This window comes from Pinus tabuliformis, chromosome 9 (assembly GCF_031772625.1).
Source record: "Pinus tabuliformis cultivar Carrire ecotype Pingquan chromosome 9, CPIR1, whole genome shotgun sequence".
NCBI lineage: Eukaryota > Viridiplantae > Streptophyta > Pinopsida > Pinales > Pinaceae > Pinus > Pinus tabuliformis.
In genome coordinates, this window is record NC_142307.1 from 823,107,425 (window position 1) to 823,120,187 (window position 12,763).

The window sequence follows — 12,763 nt, forward strand, 5'->3', positions numbered from 1 at the left end:
ATTGGGGTTAAATTATCCACTTTTTAAATTAAATTAATGTTTGATAAAAATTTTAAGCTATATTCACATAAAAATTACTCATGTCTAGGTGAAAGGGTTATTTTCCATATAGAAATTACTTCTAAGGAACGACCATGTCAATTTCGATAGGATTGTAACCAAGGTGGGGAAGATAATAACAACTCCTCATGGTTATGTTTCATGTAGAAATGATTTCCAAGGAATGACCATGTCAATTTCGATAGGACTATAACCAAGGTGGGGAAATGTAGGGAAGATAATAGTGACTCCTCCCTACCATCCCTGCTATACCCACCAATGCTATACCCAATTGACAATTCATCCACTTTGACAATTTGACAAGGTCAATTGAACTTAAAATATATTAAATTATCATATTACATTATCCAAAACTTAAAAATTGTTAATATATTTGATAAGTTAATTTTTTTGGTAAGCTTGGTGGGACTACATCTTCATCATGTCCAATATATCACCTCGATGGGGGTGGGGAATTGCACCTAATCACCGTCTATCCAAGATTGGGGTGGGGAATTACACTGGATCACTATCTATCCAAGGGGTGGGGAATTGCACCGGATCACAGTCTATCCAAGATCGGGGTGGGGAATTGCACCAGATCACCGTCTATCCAAGGGGTGGGGAATTGTAGCGGATCATCGTCTATCCAAAGGGTGGGGAATTGCACCGGATCATCGTCTATCCAAGACCCTGTGGACGATAAATTAAATTAATTGAAAAAGTATTAAATTTATAATATAAAATAACATAGATTAGAATTTAAAATATTTATTTTATATTTTTTTTATAACAAATCGATTATTATAATTATATAAAATTACAATTGTTTTTTTTGAAGTTTGGCAGGACTACATCTTCATTATGTCCAATATATCACCCCGATCAGGGTGGGGAATTGAACCAGTGACTTCACATCAAGGAGTTCCTTAATAGAGCATCCGATCACCATCTATCCAAGACCTCGTGGACATATAAAATTACAAATATAAGGAGTGCTTTAATAAAATTATACTTAGTTCATATTATTAAGTGTTAAGAAATTTCAAATATATCTTTAATAAAATATATTAATTATTATTATTTAGCTTGACCCATCATGGATTTGAACCTTCAATCTCATGTTTTACATAATACTTCATAACAAGACAATTTCCAATTGAGTTGTCCCTTTGGGAAACTTTTGGTTTTTTTTATTTAAAACTATAAATTTATTTTTAATGAATATTCGTTATTTTTTCTGAAGTTAATTTTATTGAATTTCAAAATATTACATTTACTAACATCTCATGCCAGTCACAACTTACATTTTACTAGGTCCTTAGTCCTAGAAAGGTGATTCAAATTTTTATAAAGAAAGTCTCAAAACATAGGCTAAGTTGTTAAAATTGGAAACTAGGGCCAAAATCCACCATGGAAAACTCATATGATGGAGATGATATTTTTATTGGATTCCTCTTTCCGAGAGGTGCAAGATTGTTCTAAAGATCATCTCATTCTGAAAAGCAGAAATGGAATTATGAATTTATTTCTTCTATGCACAAATTGTTAAGGTCGGCTCCAGTGAAATCTAGGCTCATAAAGCCCAACACACATGTCTCTTCACCCTCAACATTGTGTATATATAGAGGAGTCATTTTCCTCATTTGGTCACTCATCACTCACACATGTTTCTCTCTCTTCGTCTGATTGGGTTGTACAAATTATAGGGAAACCTATTCTTCTCCACACGTGTGAAGGTTTAATTGAGATTTCTATTCTCTGTGTTGACTGAGTTGCAGCCAGCTTTGACCAGCGTTGACCTGGCAATGTTTGACTTTGTTTGACTGCATTTTTTGTGTGGGAATATCTCTGTTTGGGAAGGCTGCATATTTTGGCATTGAAACCGAGATTTTCTGGGTTGTTTGACCAACATTGACTACAACAAGTTTGACCGCAACGTTGACTTGCGTTGACCAACTTTGATCGAGAATTTACCTGCGTTGACCTGGGTTGATCAAGTTATTTTGGAGGAGACTTTCTGCTAGTTTGACCAACGTTGAATTTCTGGTTAGGGCATCCTATTGATTGTAGTTTGACTAGACTGTTTTACAGTGATTGGGCAAGTAAATTTTGTATGATGTACTCTCTCTCTCTGCTGAACTTTTGAAGAATAATAAGAATATTTGATCAAAGGGTTTTCCCACATTGGGGTTTTTCCTTGGCATCCACCAAATATTGTGTTCTCTTGTCTTGGCTTGTCTTATGCTTATTGTTTATGTTCTATCTGCATTTACTATCAATGTTTATGTGATTGCTAATCTAGAAATTGATATTGGGCTAATAAGAAAAATTGAATTAAATTGCTCTTGAGCATAGAACATACCATTGTTATCTAAAATTAACATGGTATCAGAGCTGAGGTGAAGACAAAGCCCAAGCAAGAGTGAGAAGAGCAATCACAGAGATTTGTTAGACAAGGACAAGATTCAATGGCCTCCTCATCTTACTTCAAATATGATGACAAGCTCAATGATAAGTCTGATTATCATGCATGGAAGATGGCTCTTGAATTGACTTTGGAAGAGCATGATGCTATGGACTATGTGCAGGGAAAGATTGTTGAACCTCATTCAAATGCACCGCTGCCGCTAAGAAAAAGTACAAGAAATGTTAACTCAAACCTAATAAGATCATCAAGGATTCTATTCATAAGCATTTAGTTGCTTACATCTCCGATTTGGGCACATCTAAGGAGATGTATGGCAAGTTGGTTAGCATGTTTAAAGCTAGCAATGCAAACCAAGTCCTCTTTCTCAAGAACAAGTTCAAGGACATAAAGAAGGGAAGATGAGAAGATATTCAATCCTACTTAATGAGGATTAATGAAATAAAAAATGATCTTATATCAATTGGAGAAGTCATTGTTGACATGGAGATGACTCTCATTTCCCTTGGAGATCTCCCTCGTGAATGAGATACGTTCAACACTACTATCCTCAACAATGACCGGATTCCAGGTTTAGATGAATTATTGACTAGATGTACTTAATAAGAAACAAGGATGATAGAGAGAGACATGCCTTCAAATATGAATGATCCTACTGCATTCTCTGCTCATGCTAAAAAGAAGAACAATGCAGGTTCAAAGAAGAAATGTCAAGGAAGACCAGGATTCAAAGATGGAAGAAAGGGTAGATGCTTCATTTGTAACAGGTTTGGCCACTATACTAGGGAGTGTCCTAATAGAAGGGATACACATCGGGATTATGAAAACAACAACCACAACAATTTCAAGGGAAACAACAATCAAAGGAATGGAAGGTTCAACAACAAAGGAAAAAGGAATGCTCCCACTACTCAACATGGAAATGGTCGACCTCCCAAAAGATTAAGAAACTACAGGTATGATGAATCTAATGTTGTAGATAATAAGAAAAAGGAATTTTATCTTATATCTTCCCTCTCTACTGCCTCTCCTCTGGATACCTTGGGAAATTGGTTGATTGATAGTGGTGCCTCAAGGCACTTCACTAGGTATAAGGAAGCTCTTTCAAATTTGATAGAAAAGGATACAAATTTGGAAATCATTCTTGGAGACAATGCCACCTATCCCGTGAAAGGAGTTGGGAATGTTACTCTTCAATTGAATCAAGGTAACACCATTCATTTACAAGAAGTACTATATGTACCCAATCTAAAGAAGAACTTGGTATCTATCTTGACAATGGAGGATAAAGGATTCATGGTGGAATTCATTGATGGAAAGGTACATGTTTCCAAAAGAAATTTCAAAGAAGCATTTTCTCTTGGATTCAAGATTGATAGCCTATATCAAGTTGGAGGAATTCCATTGGGAGCTATGTCTTGCGACACATCTCTTCAATTAGAATTATGGCACCAAAGGTTTTCTCATCTAAATTATAAGCCTCTGCCTGATGCAAGGAAGATGGTGACAGGTATGCCCAAATTTAAAGTAGAACATGAAGGTGTTTGTTAGGGATGTGCTGAAAGAAAACATACAAGGGGACCATTCTCCTCAAGTGATAGCAATAGTACAGATATTTTGCAATTGGTTCATTCTTATCTATCCAGTATGTTTCCTGTGACACCTTTGGGAGGATATTTATATTATGTTGTGGATGTCTAGATTTATTTATTAAAGAAGAAGGACAAAGTGTTCACATGGTCCTACTCTTTCAAAACCTTGGTTGAAAATCAAACAGGGAAGAAGATAAAAATATTGAGGACTGATAATGGAACCGAATATGAATCAAACGAGTTCAATGACTATTGTATAGAAGTAGAAATTAAGAGGGAGAATACTACCGCATATACTCCTGAGAAAAATGATGTTGCTGAAAGGAATAATCGTTCTATTATAGAAGTCACTTGTGCCATGCTTCATGATCAAGGTCTTCCGAAGTTTCTATGGGGAGAAGTTTCCAACATCAAGCATTGGACTCCAAAACTCTCGAAGTAGTTTTCACCAGTAAGAAACCTGATGTTTCTCACTTTAGAATTTTCAGTAGCCCCATGTATTTTCATGTGCCAAAAGAAAAGAGAAGCAAAATGGATGCATCAGGGAAGAAAGGAACATTTGTGGGCCACAATGAAACTTCAAAGGCATATAGAATCTATGTGATTGCTCAAAGAGAAGTGGAAATAAGTCATGATGTCACATTTGATGAAGATGTTTCCCTTGGGAATATTAGGAACCCTCCTATTCCAAGGAAGGACAAAGAAGAAGATACAGGAAAGTAGGGAGAATCGCGAGATGAGTCGATGATCGATGCTAAAGGACCGATGGATCCCATTGATCCACCTCCCCGTGATCCCTCGTCCTAAAAAAGGAGGCCCTCATGGTTTAGGTACACTCTCGAAGATGTTGGGAGACATATTGCACCAAGGGAGACATTTCGTGAAAGTAAGAAGCCGAATAGGTACAAAGGCTACTTAGTTTCCATGAGCACGATTGTTCAAATTGAGCCTTGCACATTCGAAGAAGTTGTGAAGCACAAAGTTTGGAAGGATGCTATGAACGGAGAGTATGAGCTGATTATGAAGAAAGATGTATGGGATGTGGTCCTTAGACCCAAGGACTAATATGTTTTCACCTCAAAATGGCTCTACAAGATCAAGCATGGAGGTGATGGAAGTGCTAAAAAGTTCAAGGCCAGGTTTATTGCTCGAGGCTTCACTCAAAAGGAAGGTGTGGACTATGATGAGATATTTGCACCAATTGCCTGATATACCACCATTCGTTTGATCATTGTCCTTGCTGCCTCTCAAGGATGGAATTTACATCAAATGGATTTCAAGACCACCTTCTTGCATGGTTCACTTAAGGAGGAAGTCTATGTAGAATAATCCGAGGGGTTCAAAGTTCTAGATTGAAAGACTCATGTATGCAGGTTGAAGAAAGCCCTCTATGGGTTGAAGCAAGCTCCCTGAGCTTGGTATGAGAGGATCGACAAATTTATGCTGAAGCTATGTTTCACAAGAAGTGAAGCTGATCCGAACCTTTATTTCAAGGTTGAAAATGATAGACCTCTCATCTTGGTACTTTATGCGGACGATCTCTTTCTGACAGGAGAAAACCCTCTTATTTATCAATGAAAGAGGGAGTTGGTGTCTGAATTCAAGATGAAGGACCTAGGATTGATGCAGTACTTCCTAGGCTTAGAGGTCTAACAAAAGCCATGTGAGATTTTCCTTTCCCAAGGAAAATACATTGTGAAGCTACTTGAAAGATTTGGGATGGTGGATTGTAAGTCCGTGACTACTCCAATGGAATTTAATTTCAAGAAGTTATGCGGAAGTGCTGCTGGGACGGATTTGGGAAATCCTTTTGAGTATTGTCAACTCGTGGGGGCCCTGATGTTCTTGGTGAACTCCCGTCCAGACATATGATTTGCAGTGAATACATTGAGTCAATTTATGGTCGAGGCTCATATAACAACCCTGGTAAAATTCCATGTAAAAATATATAAGGCCACGGTGATGGGACACGTATTATAAGCTGAATGGTGGGCAGGGCATAGTGGGTGTTAATTTGGTTGTTTATGGCTAAGGAAATTGAAAAAGGTAATGGCTAAGGCATTAAAGAGGGAAAAAGGTATTTTGGCACATCTATTTATGAAAATAATGGAAATTAGGAGAAAGGAAGGTGAAAGGTCATAGGTTTCATGTGAGGAGGAAATTGAAGAAAAATAATGGAAAATGTAGAAAATAGAGGCCTCATTAATAAAAAGGCTTTTGAGGATCAATGGGCAAGACTTGGTCAATTCAGTTTTGGAGCTCTTTCATTATTCTCTCTCTCTCTCATACTATTGGATATGTAGAGTTTTCTTGGAGCACTCTTGGAGGGTGTGGCATACTTGGAGTTTTGGAGAAAGAGGTAAAGGAAGGGTAGGAAAGTGCAAGAGGGTATCAGAATCAACAACTACAACAATTTTTATTGTAGGTACTGAGTTGCATGTATGTTTTCCTCACTAGTTTTTTCATGCATGACAAATGCATGTGGTTTCTTGGTTATGATCTGTCACTAGCATGGAGGATTTCGTGGAGAGCCATGGTGATTGTGCATTTCCTTTTAGTGCTTGTTTTAGTTGGTTCTCATGTTTCCTTAACTTGGGTTGAGTTATTAGTTCCTGGAAGCCTTGGTTGGACAAATGCTTTGGAAGCCCTGTAACAACTTGGGTTGAGTTACTAGTCTCGGAAGCCCTGGTTAGACAAATGCTTTGGAATCCATGTAACATCTTACGTTGAGTTACTTGTCCTGAAAGCCTTTTTTGTACAAACACTCTAGAAGCCCTTGGTGGGTTGGAAAAATGCTCTGGAAGCCCAAAAAATGTTGTGGGTTGAGTTACTAGTCCTAGAAGCCTTGGTTGGACAAACGATCTGGAGCCTAATAACAATTGTGGGTTGAGTTACTAGTCGTGGGAGTCGGGTTGGAATAAACACTCTGGAGCCTTGGAAGGTTGGGATAGAGACCGATCTGATGTTGGCTTTGTGATGTCTGATCGTGAGGTGGAATCATTTTTTGATGGGTTGAGGTGGATGGCCTCTGGAAGTCCTGGATGAGTTTTGATTAATTTGTTCTATGAGATCCCACATTCATGCTTGGAATATGGCACGAGGGTGAATGGCTAAAGAGAGATTTGGCTCAGCCATTCTATGGTTGGGCCAAATGTGGAAATCCCATCCTAGGTTTGGGTTTTGCATCATTAATGAAAGGTTATTTCTCCTGGTATTTCTATGAGTATTATGATGGATTATATGTGGTGTATATGGTTGTGATTTCATTGATATTTCTGTCCCTAGTATGCTGGTTATGTATTTATTTTATGACAACAGTTATGTTTGGCTCTCATCATGTTATTACTTGTCATGAGTGATCAATATATCTATGACCTAATGGATGAAATGGCATCTAATGTGATAAGGAGACAATTCTTCATATCAAATCTCAGATAAGTGTGAGACCCCTATGCTCAGGTCTAATATTTACACCTGTAGGTTGCATATTTACTAAGTGTTTGACAAAATGTATGTCATGGTTAGGCTTGGTTAGGTTAAGCCCTTGATCAAGTTTTGTGTTAGAGGATTTGACTTGGTGTCATTTATTGTCTTGGCAAGTCTCATCAATTTTTGGGCATTGGTTTGGAGACTATCCCTGAAAAAGTGGCTTAAATCTTGTAGTCTTTGCCACATAACTGGCTGATAGAGACTGCAGTCTCTCCCTTGCAGGCACCGGGGAGTGAATATAGGTTTACAGTTGCATGCATGCCTTGTCATTGGAGCGATTTTGGGTTTAATTAATGTAAATGCTAGGTTAAATCAGGGGTTGGGTACCTAGAGTGGTGGATTAGCTCCTGGGGGTCCTGAAGCACCTGAGGGAGGTCTGTGTGTTGTGTTTCTGTCGATTCTGTTTCCTTAAGGTTACCTAGGAGATTGAATCATATCATAGTATCATCTCATCGCGTGTTTACCCTGACTGACCGATTTTTTGGGTAGATGTGGGAGGAGGGTGTTACAGAATGGTATCCTATCATGGTTCACCCCTTAGACTGGATGGGTTGTCTGTTGGTCATGCATTCATGTTGGTTGCATATGTCTTCCTTATGCATGTAGTCCATGTGCTTGTTGCATTTGCATAGTGTTGATCATGGTTGTAGTGATGTCGCCATATGAAGTTTGAAGGTGTTGTCGTTGAGTATGTCTTCATGTGTGTATGATTGATTATGCGTTGTTATGCACATCAATGTTCACATGTTATCAAGTGCACTTGATGTGGTGGTTGTTGTCATACATGAGGTCATGGTTTGTGTAGTTGATATGGTCATGCATTGATAACTCTAGCTAGAATGGTGTGTATATGGTTTCATACTCATGTGCTATATGTCTAAATGCACTTGTTATGCATGTATTGTCTTGGTTATAGTTATGCATGCATAGTAGGTCAAATATGCCTTGTGAAGTCATTGAACACAATTTAGGTCATCATGATGCTATTGATTGTTATGATACTAATGTGTTGGCTGAGATATAGGAAGAGATGTAGGCTATCAAAGTGAGCTTGCAACATTGGACTTTGGGGTAAGAGCAGACCGCCATACATATATGGTATATTTCACATGCATTTATGTAAGTTAAGGATCTTTATATGCATTAGGCTTATATACATTAGGTTTATGTACATGTACTTTGATGTTATGGTTACATTCATGATATATGTTAGTTGATCAGTGTAGTTATATGCACATTTGTTGGATGGTCAAGGATGGTAGTAACATGTGGTTGTATGCATTGCTATTTTTGTTTTATGTTAGATAACTTAATGAGCATGTTATATGTTAATTGATTGTTGCTATATGTTAGTTAACTTGATAATCAGGATTATTTCATTGAGATCTTGATGTTGTAGTTTGGATTGGTCATATGTGTGATGGTTATGTTCATTGCATTCAAGATCTTGATGTTATATGTATTGCATTAACCTGGTTTGACCTATGCAGATGGTTATGGTTGCAATATTCAGGTATGAGCCGACATATTTGTGATATGATGTCACATTAATCTAGATTGATCGTACATATGTGATTGTTATGCATGAACGACAAATGCTTATGATCTTATGACGTGAATATGTTAGTTAGTTTCTGCTATGGATATCATGATTTAGGTTTGAGTTGATATGTTGTGAAGTTGTATTGTGCTAACCTAGATGGATTGTACAGAGAAGATAGCCTCCCCTGAAATACACTAAGGTATAAGTTCTCTTATGTCATATATTTGGTGCTTGATTGTTTGATTATGTCATCTATTTGGTGTTTGAATGTTTGGTGTCTATTACGTTGTTTGGTTGATTCATTTAACATGGTATGTTTGCAAGTTGGTTGAATGTTTGATGAATTGCATAATATGAGTATGTGTTCCAACGATCTTGTTTTAAGATGATTGTACTAATACATGAGTTGAGACAGTTGATAAGTACTTGAGTGTAGTAGGTGATAGTTGTAGCATTATGTCTAATGACTATGAGTTGACTATGGATTATGACATGTTTGTTAGTCTTGGTAAAGGTTGATTTCAATTGATAGATATGATTGTCTTGATATTTGGAACATGTGGTTGACATGTGTGAGAAGTTGTAGGGTAAAATGTTAGGTATTAGCGTGACAAGGTAACACTTGATGTGTTTATATAACTAACAGTTGGGTGATGTGACAATACATAGTAAGCCTCAATTGCAGCAAGGTAAAAAGGGTAAAAGAAAGGGTTTGGATAAGAATTCCTTTGTAATGTTTGGAAACCCTAATTCCAAACGAATGAGTGCCTTGCATACAAGGACTCTTTTTAACCTTGTTTTTGTCTGACATTATGTGGATATGTGCTATAATCATGAACATGCATATTAGAGAGCCTCTAGTTGCAGGTGGATATGTAAAGGGAATTAGAGTCCCTTGAGAGATGGCGTGGATGTGTTCAATTGCAAGCAACGTGCTTGGAACAAAAAGGTAAGATATATTCTATATTATTATATTTATTTTATGCAATGACAGTTATGTGTTGATGGTAGTATGATGTAGGGGATTGCATGGCATAGAGGTTTCCATGAAATATTGAAGAAGGATCAAGTTGAGTTTCCTTGGGAACCATGGGGATTGAGTCATGGTGTTTGTTGCTAGTCTTGTGATTTTCGTCTTTTATGATTTGTTGAGCTTCATTTGCGATTTTGTTTATGTCTGGTGCAAGACCTTGCCACTTTGTTGTGGTGTCATATTGTTACTGAATTTCATGGTTTTCTTCTTAGTAGTCTCTTGGTCTTGCCTTTTATGTTTTGAGTCTTGGGAATTGTTTGGGAAAGAGGAAAGTTGATGGAGCTTGGGAGAGCTATGTGGTACCGAACAAGTAATGTAAGAACTTAGATGAAGCTTTGTGCATGAGTAAGTGCAGTAGAAGGTAAGACTATGACAGTCGGTTGGACTGGTTGGGTCCATTGTGGTAAATAGACAGTGGTAGTACAATCATGAGAAAGGTAACTAGAAAAGGTAAAGTAAATAGATTTGAGGTGTCAGTTGCCTTGGCTATGTTGGGAACGATTGTTCTCAATGCTGTGTATGAATAAAGGAAGTTATCTTAACCTTGAGCTTGATATCTAGTATTTATGTTATAATCATGATTATGTTGATGTTTATACATGTAGGTGTGTCTGTATGTCATGTTTAATAGGGTCGTCACGGACCATGACCGTTAATGATAAAATTTATATGTATACATGTATGTATGTATGTCATTGTCTCACAGGATGATGATTTTTTTATGCTAATGATTATATATGTATGTATGTATTTATATATGTCACTGTCTGACAAGGTTGTCAGGGATTGTTCATGTGGAGGAATGATTTCTTATGTAGGTGAATGGCATGAAGAGGTTCCTGGTCTATGAGGAATAAAGTGGGAAGAGTAGCATGACACATATACGAGGTCAGATTAATGTGGTTATGAGTTGATATTATGTGATTATATTATGTCTATGTTATGGACATGCTATACTGAGGGATACATCAGTGAAATGAAAGCAGTGTGGTCTGCGACATGATAGGATAAGCATGAATGAGACACTAGAAGCAAGGTTTCTTGGTAAGGTAATGTGGTTTCGGATGTGTGGTATAACTGTTGTACATATGTCATACATTTTGTACATGTTGCATCCATGATGATTTTGCGCATGTAGTATTGTGCATATGTAGTGTGTGTACATGTTGTTTATGCAATATTATGTATAAGGTGTTAGTACAAATAATGTTGTATGAATGTTGCATATTTAGTGCTGGGTATATATGGTGCTATGTACATGTTGGATATACGGTGTTGTGTACATATTGTATTGTGTGCATGATGGATATTTGGTGTTGTATGCATATGGTGCTCTGCGTGTGTTAGATATGCGGTGCTGTGTACATATGATGCTATGTACATGTTGGATATGCAATGCTATGTACATGTGGTGTTGCGTGCATGTTGTACATGTGGTGCTATGTCATATGATGTGGTGTGCATGATTGTACAAGAGGTGCCGTGTGCATATGGTGTTGTGTACGTGTTGTACAAGTGGCGCCGTGTGTAGGTGGTGCTGTGTACGTGTTGTGCATGTGGTGTTGTGTACATTTTGTGTTGCATACATGTCATGCATGTGGTGTTGTGTACATTTTGTGTTGCATACATGTCATGCATGTGGTACTATGTACAAGTGGTATGATGTACACATTGTACAAGTGGTGTAGTGTACCTATGGCACTGTGTACATGTTGTGCAAGTGGTGCTTGGTACATGTAGTACTAGTGTACATATGGGATTGAGTGCATGTTGTACACAGTGCCATATATTTTTTTTAGGCAAAATTTGTTAAAATAAAAATTTGTTGAAATCACAAGTTTGAATTGTGAACTCTATATAAATCGAGCAATTTACATATTTAAAAACAAATTTTAAACAACGAAAAAACACTATTTAACTAAAATTAAATAAATTTTAAACCACTAGAAAACACTATTTAACAAAAAAAATTATTTTGCTGGCCAAAAACTTTGAAACTTTAAAATAATAAGGCACCACTTTTATATAAATTATGTAGATTTTTCTTTTAATATATTTTTGAATTAATTTTATGTTTGATAAAAAATTATTAGAATTATAACACTGTAATTCTTTTTTAATATTTTTCAAATAAATTTTGTGTAGTTAAAAAATATTAAAATTATAATTTTGAATTGTGTTTTTTATATTTTAATATATTTAAATTTTTGAAAAAAATTAAATATTAAATTTATTTATACATTTAAAAAAATACCATTTAAATAAAAAATTATCACTAAATTAATTATAAATAAATAAATAGCACGTCTATTCCACTCCACCATCTTTTATTAAAAATAGGGAAAATGAATTCACTTGAGATGTGACTGAAATATTTGAGCCCCGTTGACTTTTATAGTATCGGGTTGAGACACAGACAGGCGCAAACTGATTTATTTTTATTAGAAAAGGAATATCCATAGATGTAGAGTTTTTTGTTACGTTTCGGAGCTATTAACCAATTTTATCGTCAAGACTTTGAATGTGTATGAATAGCGGAGAGGGAATATATAATAGAAGTACAAGGAACTATACAAGTCGATTGGAAGATGAAGTGGATAATAAAATATGCAATATAAGAATTTTTTTAGGTTTAATGG